Consider the following 11,855-nt stretch of genomic DNA (forward strand, 5'->3'; position numbering starts at 1 on the left):
TCCCAGCTTCTTTGTGCCTAATAGTCCCTCCCCTGATTTTCCCCTCTCTCCTCAAATTTCACAATAAGCAGCCAGGAAAAATCAGGAGACACATTTCACTCTTTATCTAGAAATTCTTTAATAGATCACTTACTTCATTAAGTATATTTTCTAGTTTCCACCTTGCTGCTGAAAACAGTGTCGCTAATGATTTCTCCTACTACATAATTAAAATCTCCTTTTCTCTTTAAGTTTCCATAAGATTTTTCTTCATGTGCCCACTGATAAATTCACTGGAGGAGCATCACTTCTGTAATATTAATGAATCAAACTCAGATGGAGGGATATTCTACAAAATGACAGCCAGTATTGTTCAAAAGTGTGTAAATCATGAAAAACAAGGAAAGACTGAGGAACTGAAGAGCAGTAAAAGGTAAATAAATGCAGTGCGGGATCTGGACTGGATCTTGGGACTAAAAGAACATCAGTGGGAAGGACTTAGAGTGTAATTACTGGTATTATAGCAATGTTAATTTATTTCCTGGTTTTGATCATTGTATATGATTCTATAAGGTGTTAACATTGAGGGAAGCTGAGTGAAAACTATTTGGGAAATATTTTGCAATTTTTTGTAAGTCAAAAATTATTTCCAAATAAAATTTTTAAATCTCTATGCTTGAAGAATTCTCAAAAAAAAGAGAAAGATTTTCCTTACTTTAAGTCTGAAATTCTACAAGTCGAGTGCACCTAATGTTTTACTAACATTCTCTTCAAAACCCGTAGCCTGCTTCCAAAGGCACATCCATTTTAGGGTTTTTTTTATGGCAACACCCCATTCCCAGGAACTAAAATCTGTATTCATTATCTACTGCTGCTGCTGCTGCTGCTGCTGCTAAGTCGCTTCAGTCGTGTCCGACTCTGTGCGACCCCATAGACGGCAGCCCACCAGGCTCCCCCGTCCCTGGGATTCTCCAGGCAAGAACACTGGAGGGGGTTGCCATTTCCTTCTCCAATGCATGAAAGTGAAAAATGAAAGTGAAGTTGCTCAGTCGTTTCCGACTCTTCTCATGGACTGCAGCCTACCAGGCTCCTCCATCCATGAGATTTTCCAGGCAAGAGTACTGGAGTGGGATGCCATCGCCTTCTCCGTCATTATCTACTGCTTTAGAACAAATTACTCCAAATCTCAGCACATTAAAAAATTAACATTTATTATCTCAGACTTTCAGGCTGTCAGGAATCTTAAAGCAACTTAGGGTCTCTCACAAAATGCTAGTTACACTGAAAGCCCAGGCTACTGTGACCATTAGGACTGGCTGAGGCTGAAGATTTTGCCCCCAGGTTCATTCTCATGATTGTTGATAGATCTCAGCTCCTCACTGGCTACTGGCTGGAAGCTTCAGTTCCGTGGCACGTGGGTCACTCTAGAATGTAGCTCACAGCATGGCAGTTGGCTTTTCTCAGAGCAAGAGATTCAAGAACATGAGGTGAGGTGGAGGAAAAGAGAGTCCTCAGATTTCCTCCATCCAGCTGGTTTAAGCAGAAAAGAAATGTTTGTTACAGAGTTATTTCTGGGAGACACAGAATTAAGCCTGACTGCTACAAATTCAGGACAAGTCATCCAAGAGATACACACAAACACACCGTGAGACTATTCTTGTAGAAATCCCACTGCTGCTTCTGCCTGCCCTTTGCATCTATGGAGCAGGGAGCAGAGAATAGGTTGTCCACCACAGCGTCCAGGAAGATCAGCCTCTCCACACAGCATCCCTCATGCAACACCCGCGTCCCTCACCCACCGCCTGTGTCCCTCACCAGCCTCAGCGTCCCTCACCCTCTACCCACATCCCTCACCTTCCGCCTGCGTACCTCACCCTCTACCCATCATCCGCTGCCGACCGTCACCCTCCGCCCGCGACTGTCACCCTCCCCCCGCGTCCCTCACCCTCTCCCACATCCCTCACCCGCCTCAGCGTCCCTCACCTCTGCCTTCGACCCTCATCCACTACCTGCATTTTTTCATCCAGGTCTCAGAAGGCATGTCTAGGTCACAGGCAGAATCCTAACTACAGAAAAGTCTGTAAATTACTATCAGCAGGGTCACTGCTGCTACACTGAGAATCTATGTCTGGAGAGGGACAGGATGATGAAAGACGTCAGCAGGCGCATTCTCCTGTGAGTGTGGATGTCTGAAACTCTGAATACTCCAAATAGAACACCTTTGAGCCACGAAGTCAAGAGACCCTGGAATGAAACACAGAGGGTGATAGAAAACTGGAAGAAGGCAACAGTTTAAAACAGAAAAAGAATTAAGGACTCTTTATACTCATGTGAAGGGTGACCCATTTATAGGAAAAACACAGTAAAACTAGAATGTTCTCAGTTCTTCCCAGTTTCAAATATTCTCTCCCATAGTCAACATATTACACATACTCTTGACAGACATTGTGTCCTAGTTTTAATAATATTTTCACATCTCCGATTTCTACATGGTAACCCTGCCACTACTCTTTGGGGCAGACTCTCTTCTTTGAACTCTTCAGAGAATGAATCTACAATCTTCCTCACTTCGTGGATGCACCTGGAATCTAACTCCTGCTTAAACAAACTTGTAGCCAATTCTCCAATGCTTAGCCTCACATTTACCCCGTCTCTCCAGAAAGACTTGGTGTCACCCCTGTCTGAGTTTGTAAAGGGTCCCATGGTGTAAATAGGCCCTTGACTTTTCCCCAGAATTTTTTTTCTGCTCACCCAGAATTAGCCCTATTCTGTTCCATCTTCCAAAATATCTTTTCTCCTCTATTAATCCTTAAGAGTGTATGCTTTTTAAAAAATCCTCTTATCATTGTTAATTTAGAGAGGTTTCAAGAGGGAACAGATCTGAATGGGTATGTTCAACCTGCCTCCTTCAATCAGAAGTCCAGGCCTTGGGTTTTGCTCCCCATTTTAAATAAACTTCAATCACTTTATCACTTTTGGTTGAGCATGAGAGTGAAGTGAAAGTGTTATCACTCAGTCATGTCCAACTCTTTGTGACCCCATGGACTGCAGTCCACAAGCTTCCTCTGTACATGAAATTTTCCAGGTAAGAATACTGGAAGGGGTAGCCATTCCCTTCTCCAGAGGATCTTCCTGACCCAGGGATCGAACCCGAGTCTCCTGCATTGCAGGCAGACTCTTTACCATGTACATTTCCTTAAACTTGACCAAGAGTTTTTCATACTCTAGACCTGGGTTTGGGAGCAGAATGGATAGTGTTCATCATCTGAGAAATGAGACACCTGTCTCCACCATTTTCCATGAAGATTTCAGGTGTTACCCCAAAAAGGACTTGCCTCTAATGGTCCACACTTTGGAAAAATCATTTTTAGGCTAAATATCTGCATATCCATGTTTAATCACATTACTTATCAATCAAATGAATAGATTGGATGAGAAGTAAAGAGTGGAACTCGGTTGTCTTTCTATGGGGAGTTGTCTAATGCAGAGACTCTCAAACACCCATCCACAAGTGTTTCCACCAATTCACAACAAAAGGAGAAAAATAGGACTGTTGTATTAATGTCCATTCAGTGAAATACATTCAATGGATAAGGCTACTTTGTTGTTAATTCTTCCCACCTTAATGTTAAATTATTTTAATGCCATGCTGGAAAGTGTAGATTTTGGAGTTTATTGTTTTACTGATTTTTGTTTCTCAGCAAAATAAAACATTGTTGACCTCCTGTTACCTAATTGTTAAAATTTTCACATTTCCATCAAATTCTTGAGCCTGGGAGATGTGGGTACAATAAGAGTTCTCAGTGGAAAGGACTTTTGGAGCCATGGCGGGGCATAAATGCGGCCAGCAGTGGGTGAAACAGTGGCATCAGCAAGCTGCAGTTTGAAACCTTACAACAGCCGCCCATTCTTCTTCTCCACTCCCATGTACCCTCTCTGGGGTCACACCAGCTCTAAACGCCTACACACCACACTGTCCAGACTGAGAACTGCCTGTCTCCTGTGAATGCTGTGGCGTGTTGAGGGGTGTTCCGGGAAAGAGGCTGGGTGGCGGGGGGCGTGGCGGGGGGGAGCCACTCATCACTGTGTGGCGGGTTTTATTACCTGGTCTCTCACGGGGCTGTTTTTGCCTCATCTTTGTCCCACATTCTGGGACTTCCTTTCTACATATGACAGCTTGACGCATTCTGGCTATAAAGGCAGTGTGATGCGGGAGAAGGAACTCTGGACTCAAAGCCAGAAACAGGAAACCACTTTCCAGTCATGTGATGGGGGCAATCTCTCTGACCTCAATTTCCTCGTCTGCAAAATAAACATAATGATGCCACCTTCAGGGACATGTTGCAGGAATTAATTATTTTAAGTTTAGTCCATTAGTCCATGGTTTTAGTCCATTTGGGGGGCTATCGCAAAAGTACCATAGATTGGCTTGAACAACACCCATTTCTTTCTCACAGTTCTAGAAGCTGGTTAAGCCCAAGATAAAGGTATTAGCAGATTCTGTGTCTGGTGAGAGCCTCCTTCTTGGTTCATGCATGTGTGTGCTCAGTCACTGAGTCATGTCCAACTCTGCGACCCCGTGGACTGTAGAACACCAGGCTCCTCTGTCCATGGGATTTTCCAGGCAAAGAATACCGGAGTGGGTTGCCATTTTCTTCTCCAGGGGATCTTCTCAACCCAGGGATTGAAACTGCATTTCCTGCATCTCCTGCATTGCAGTCAAATCCTTTACTACTGATCCATGGTTGCCTTCTCTGTATACCCTCACATGGCAGAAGGGGCAAGGGAAATCTCTGGGGTCTCTTTTATAAGGTCACTACTCCCATCCAGGAGGCCTCCACCCCCATTACCTTATCATCCACCTCCTAACACCATCACACTGGGGCTCATGATTAAGCACATGAATTGGGAGGGGACACATATACTCAGTCTATAGCAGAATGGAAAAGCGAACATGGTCGCTAGCATCTCAAAAGTGCTCAGCAAATGTTAGTTGAACCTGATGGTGAGAAAATAAGAGCTGAGAACAGTTTTCCCCCAAAACTCCAATTCCCATAGGAGGGAGTATTGAGGCAGAAGAAGTAGCCACTGGTGGAGTTGCCAATGTGGATTACAGGTTAAGCAGGCGGCTATGAAGCAGATCGTGACTCCTCAGCTCATGCCCCACATCCAGGACTAGTATTCCCACTCTCTGCTCACAACCTTCTCACCCTTGAATCCCTCAGTCACTGACTCACTTGGCTTCCCTCTTAAGTTTCATTCCTTGTTTAAAATATATGTGTGTATATATATATATTTTTGTATTTGACTGCACAGGGCTCACTGTGGCGCACAGGCTCTTCAATCTTCAGTGTGGCATGTGGCATCTCTACTTGCTGTTGCATGTGGGATTTGTTTTTTAATTGCAGCGTACAAGATCTTTAGTCGTGGCATACAAATTCTCAGTTGTGGCATGTGGAAATCGAACCCAGCCCCCTGAGTTAAGAAAGTGGAGTCTTAGCCACTGGCCTGCCAGGAAAGTCTCTTTAACACTCATCCTTATGTTGTAACACCTGGAATTTAATAACTGGATCATGGAGCTGCTTGAAAACCCATTGGGCCCTGCCTCTGTTGTTTCCAGAATCGCTGGCTACCACACATCTACTCTGACCCACCCAGTCTCCCCCCTGCTCCCTATCCACAACCTATGAGAACTGCTGAACCACAAACACATGAGAAACCCAAGTCACCAGCCATGTGGTGGGTCTTCCTGCCTCCATACCCAGCAAAGCCCTTCTTTTGGGGTCAAGTAGGGCCTATCCCTCAGAGAAGGCAATGGCATCCCACTCCTGTACTCTTGCCTGGAAAATCCCATGGATGGAGGAGCCTTGTAGGCTGCAGTCCACGGGGTCACTAAGAGTCAGACACGACTGAGCAACTTCACTTTCACTTTTCACTTTTTTTCATGTATTGGAGAAGGAAATGGTAACCCACTCCAGTGTTCTTGCCTGGAGAATCCCAAGGATGGGGGAGCCTGGTGGGCTGCTGTCTATGGAGTCGCACAGAGTCGGACACGACTGAAGTGACTTAGTAGCGGCGGCAGCAGCAGGACCTATCCCTAGGCTTTCCAGGTGGCAGTAGTGGTAAACACTTATGCTAATACGGGAGACGTAAGAGACTCAGGTTCAATCCCTGGATTCAGAAAATTCCCTGGCAGAGGGCACGGCAACCCACTCCAGTAACTTTGCCTGGATAATCCAATGGACAGAGGAGCCTGGTAGGCTACGGTCTATAAGGTCACATTAATTGGGCATGACTGAAATGTGTCCAAACGTTGACCCCACCTCAAAGAGCACAGCACAGGGTCTGTCAGGTAAAGCTGACTCTATCAGACAGTATTGCCTGCCCAAATGAGTCTGCCCCGATTCCTCAATCTAAACTTGAGCTATTACAACTAGCTGGTGAGAAAGATATATCAGTTTTAGGAACAAAAAAAAGCATGTCTTCTTAGCACATCTCAGTGTAGTATGAAAACATTGACCCCACCTCAAAAAGAAGGCGGGTTATTCACTTACCACTGTTTCTCCTACTGGACCTTGTCAGTTTTCCTCACTATGGCATTCCCAGAGACTAGCACATAATAACACTTAAAGAATTTTTTGAAGAATGGATAAGCGAACAAAAATGAAAGAATGAAAGTGGGGGTGAAAGAAAAGACATCTCTTCTATCAACAACATCATGAGAGGAGAGCAGAGGGCGATAGGCGGGAATCTGGGCAAATTCACAGGGACAGAGTTAGGAAGCAGAGTTAGTCTCCACAAGTCACTTTCCTTATCTTGAGTTGGGGGAGAGGGAGGGGTGGCAAGAAACAGGAGAAAGGATTGAGGACAGAAGTGAAGGTTTGAAGCAGTTACTGTGGGGAGCAGACTAAGAGTCCATTAGAGCCTTGCGGAGGGTTTCCTGGGCAGCAGAAGGACCTGGCCAACTGTGGTGCCAGGGCAGCAGATGCCATCAGCCCTGAACGGGAACAGAGGGGACAAAGCCTAATTCTGGGAAGAGTTATGAGGGGTAAGACTTGCAGATAGAGCTAGTCAACTCAGATCAAGAATTTGTGAGGATCCTACTATGTGCTAAACCTGCTCACTGAGTACAAAGAAAAATTGGAGAGCCTGACTGCAAGGAAATCCAACCAGTCCATCCTAAAGGAGATCAGTCATGGGTGTTCATTGGAAGGACTGATGCTGAGGCTGAAACTCCAATACTTTGGCCACCTCATGCAAAAAGTTGACTCATTGGAAAAGACCCTGATGCTGGGAGGCATTGGGGGCAGGAGGAAAAGGGGACAACAGAGGATGAGATGGCTGGATGGCATCACCAACTCAATGCACATGAGTCTGGGTGGACTCCAGGAGTTGGTGATGGACAGGGAGGCCTGGTGTGCTGCGATTCATGTGGTCACAAGGAGTCGGATACGACTGAGTGACTGAACTGAACTGAACTGAACTGAGACTTGGAAGAGCTAGAAAATGCATCAAGTATGGGGGAGTCATAAATGCCTAAGTAAAACCACAGGAAGTCTCAGACTGCAACTCAGTTGTGAATGTGAATGCAAAGACCAAAGGTGTTTCCTCTTCTCCCCTTGCATTCTCCTTTTAAACCAAAATTCACATCCTTGTCTTCATGTCCAGAATTCTCTTCAGCAAATATGACCGACACTCATAGTCCCAGATCGCCACCTGGTGGGATTTCAGTGTACGGTGTTAGTCGCTCAGTCATCCAACTCTTTGTGACCCCACAGACTGTAGCCCACCAGGCTACTCTGTCCATGGAGCTCTCCAGGCAAGAATACTGGAGTGGGTTGCCATTTCCTTCTCCGGGTGGGACTTCAAGGTATTACATATTTAGCTTCCAGAGGAAAAGATTCTATTCATAGATTATAAGAGAGAACAAAAGTGCATTCATTCAGCAATATGTCTTCCCTAAACCTCTGTAACAGTCACAAAAATACAAACAGGTACTTTCAAGTTTCTTCCAACTTAATAAGAAAAAAAGTAATAGTTTATTAGGACATATTAATTTATAAATTGAAAGCATATACGAATTCAAATTTAATAAGAACTAAGACCAGAAGACCTGATAGCTGAATTATGATTCCTTATAGAAGAGAACATAATGTCCACTATTAAACAGAAAATAAAAAGTCTAGCCCATCCATGTAAACTGTTTTGGTTTCTGAGCCTACTCTCATCTCCTCTGGCTTCCCGAATTTTACTCCAGCCAGGTGCGACAAAGCCTCACATCCTCAAAGTGCTAACAGGCAAGGCAACTCTAGGCAGAAGAGGGAGAACCAACTGAACTCAAAAGTCCTGAACTTGAGCTAAGCAAAGAAAATGAGCTTGAGCACGTCTCTTTTTGGCTGCACTGAGTCTGATTGTGCACGTGGGCTCAGCAGTTGTGGCATTCAGCCTCCGTTGTCCCCTGGAATTTGGGATCTTATTTCCCTGCCCAGGGGTTGAAGCCGTCTCCTGCACTCGAAGGCAGGTTTTTAACTGCTAGGTTACCAGAAAAGTCCTGAGAAAGTATTTTTATGTTCCTGACCTTGGATCCTTATTAGTGAAATGTAATTTAAAATATTTACCTTTCGGGATGGTTACAAGGATTAACTAAGGTAATAAAGCAGGAAACACACTTTCAGTTCAGTTCAGTTCATTTCAGTAGCTCAGTCGTGTCTGACTCTTTGCGACCCCACGAATCGCAGCACGCCAGGCCACCCTGCCCATCACCATCTCCCGGAGTTCACTCAGATACGTCCATCGAGTCCGTGATGCCATCCAGCCATCTCATCCTCTGTCGTCCCCTCCTCCTCCTGCCTCCAATCCCTCCCAGCATCAGAGTCTTTTCCAATGAGTCAACTCTTCGCATGAGGTGGCCAAAGTACTGGAGTTTCAGCTTTAGCATCATTCCTTCCAAAGAAATCCCAGGGCTGATCTCCTTCAGAATGGACTGGTTGGATCTCCTTGCAGTCCAAGGGACTCTCAAGAGTCTTCTCCAACACCACAGTTCAAAAACATCAATTCTTCAGCGCTCAGCTTTCTTCATAGTCCAACTCTCACATCCATACATGACCAGAGGAAAAACCTTAAAGTGCTTAAAATGTGGTTATTACTGATATAAGTCCATAGAAGGGTACCTTCCATAAAGGAAAAATGCATCCCTTTCTCACTGATGAGTTATCACTGACCCAGATAAATGAGGGAAAGGTGAGGTCAATGCTGTGAACATCTTATCAAAGATCTTTTGTAATTTATTTAGTTTAATTAATTAATTAATTTGACTACACTGGGTCTATGTTTCTGCTCACGGGCCCTTGTGGTGGAGCCCGGGTTCTAGGGCACACTGGCTTAGTAATTGCAGCACATGGACTTAGTTGGCTCGTGGCATGTGGGATCTTCCTGGATCAAGGAGTGAACCGATGGCCCTTGCATTAAAAGGCAAATTTTTAACCACTAGACCACCAGGGAAGTCCTAAGAATGTTTGCATTAAAAAAAAAAAAAACTACATAGAAAAATTGTATGTATGGCAGAGAGATTCTACCTTTTATAATCACATCAAAAATATGAAGCAGCACAAGAACAAAGCCTGCACCAGTGTTATTTTCCTGAGCCTAGCCAAAATTTTGTCCTAACACAGCGTTTCTTGATTGCAACAGACACTCCCTGTAGATCAGAAAAACAGGCTGAGAAGGCTCAAATTTAAAGGGTGATATTGGAGAGAACTGTAACCAGGCATGTGGACTGTTTTCATTGTTGCTATTGGACTGAATCTCATGAGCTTGAATGATGGAGACATTGTTATGCTCAGGACCTTGCAATGTCAAAGCTTCATTTCATTGCTCCCAAAAGTATTATTGCATATATTTAAAATTTTCATTTATCACAGGGAAATTTAAAATTGATTCATAAAAAATCACAATTTTCAAGATTTCAAAGGATATGGAAAATTTTTAATGTAACATTTTACTTCTTAAATGCTGTTTTTCCTCCTCTGATTCTGCCACCTCTGTCTATGTTATCTACTTATTGATGAAATTTTGTGCATATCTTATGGGTTTATTGATCAGTTAACACTCATGGCACTTGGGGGGATCTGTATATACTAGCCACAGATTTTTCTATGCAGTAAGCATTGTTTATATATGAATTGTAAATTTATCCAACTAATTTGTTGAAATAATTCCAATGAAACTATGAAGACTAAGGATACCCAAAATTTATAGTTTCGAGTCCAAAGTAAAATAGATTTTCCTCTATTATATAGACAGGATTTCATCAATCTTATCTACAAGTGTTTATATGGATATATTTCCTAAAACTGTATAAATGTTACATTTTTATTCTTTGGCAATATGATGTTACAAAGAAATTGCCTTTTCTTCTGTTACTGTTGAGCCTGTCATTTTCATATACGCTTAGTCCTTACCAGTCTCTTGCATTATTTCATTTTGCTCTGTTTTTTTTTTCCCTTTCATTTTTCTTGCTATATCAATGTCTTAGTGTAGTGCAAATGAAATACCATATTTTATTGCTGCCAATTTACTGTGTTTTGTATTTTGGTTGTATATTAAAATATAATCATACAATGTTTAAAAAAAAATATGAAGCACCTGGGAATAAATAAAAGTTGTGCAAGGTTTTAACAAAGAAAATTACCAAACTTATTGAGACACATTAAAGATAATTGAATTAAATTAAGATAGATCATATTCATGGATTGGAAGATGCAATATTGTAAAAATATCAATTCTTTCAAACTATCGCGTTGATGCAGTTCCAGTCAAAATTACAGCAGGTTTAATAACATTTGACAATGTTTTAATAACATTTGACAAGTTAATCCCCAAATTTTTGTGGAGATGCAAAGGGAAAGGGACAGGCAAGATGCAAGAAGAAGAGGAAGGAGGAGGACAGCAAGAGCAAGAAGAACCAGAAGAGGGGAAAATGGAGGACTCGGACTACCAGGTATCAAGGCTTGTTGTGAAGCTATAATGCTTAAAACAGTTTGGCTTGGTACAGGGTCAACAGACAGAGTTATACAACAAAGTCCAGAAAAAGGACTTTATATTATATGAGCACTTGATACATGATAGAGGCAGGCAAAAGACAGTTTTTCAGTGAGAGCTGCTAAGACAATTAACTCCCCATATAGGTTAAACGTATAGATTGCACTTCCCTGTTGGCTCAGCTGGTAAATAATCTGCTTGCAATGTGGGAGACCTGGGTTCAATCCCTGGGCTGGGAAGATCTCTGGAGAAGGGAACAGCTACCCACTCTAGTATTCTGGGCTGGAGAATCTCATGGACTGTATAGTCTAAAAATAAATAAATAAAATTTTTAAAAAGAACTTACTCATGGAAGAAAGTGAGACAAACACTCAGGCAGAAACAACGGTGTAAGTGAAGATCCAGAAGCATTAACAGCAGGGGTGAGTTAAGGGAATAAGCTGAGAGTTCATAGGTCAGAAAATAGGAAGCTAGAAGGCCAAGGAGCTAAGGCCAGTAGTGAGAGGGAGGGGCCAGGCTCTGTGATCAAACTAGTAAACAGGTTAGACTTTATTCTATAAACTATAAAGAGGCCCAACAGACTTTAACTAGGAGTATGGCCCATTTGTGAAGTGAAGTCACTCAGTCGTGTCCGACCCTTTGCAACCCGTGGACTCTAGCCCATCAAGATCCTCCGTCCATGGGATTCTCCAGGCAAGAATACTGGAGTGGGTTGCCATGCCCATTTATAGAGTCCCAAATTGCAACAGATATCATCAATTTCTATATGCTCACCTTCAAACTATTAGATTCCAGAGTGGTCTTTCTAATGTACAAATCCAATGACATAGTATGCA

The 11,855-nt window shown here is 43.1% G+C and overlaps 1 long non-coding RNA gene across 1 annotated transcript; it reads right to left on the reverse strand.

Moving 5' to 3' along the window:
• Positions 1,173–11,445, reverse strand: LOC106503712. Its single transcript, XR_001297417.1, has 3 exons — positions 11,366–11,445; positions 1,963–2,223; positions 1,173–1,509 (listed from the first exon to the last, which is right to left on the reverse strand). It is a non-coding gene; the product is annotated as an uncharacterized LOC106503712 (long non-coding RNA).

Source organism: Capra hircus, chromosome 29 (genome assembly GCF_001704415.2).
Source record: "Capra hircus breed San Clemente chromosome 29, ASM170441v1, whole genome shotgun sequence".
In the NCBI taxonomy this organism is placed as follows: Eukaryota; Metazoa; Chordata; class Mammalia; order Artiodactyla; family Bovidae; genus Capra; species Capra hircus.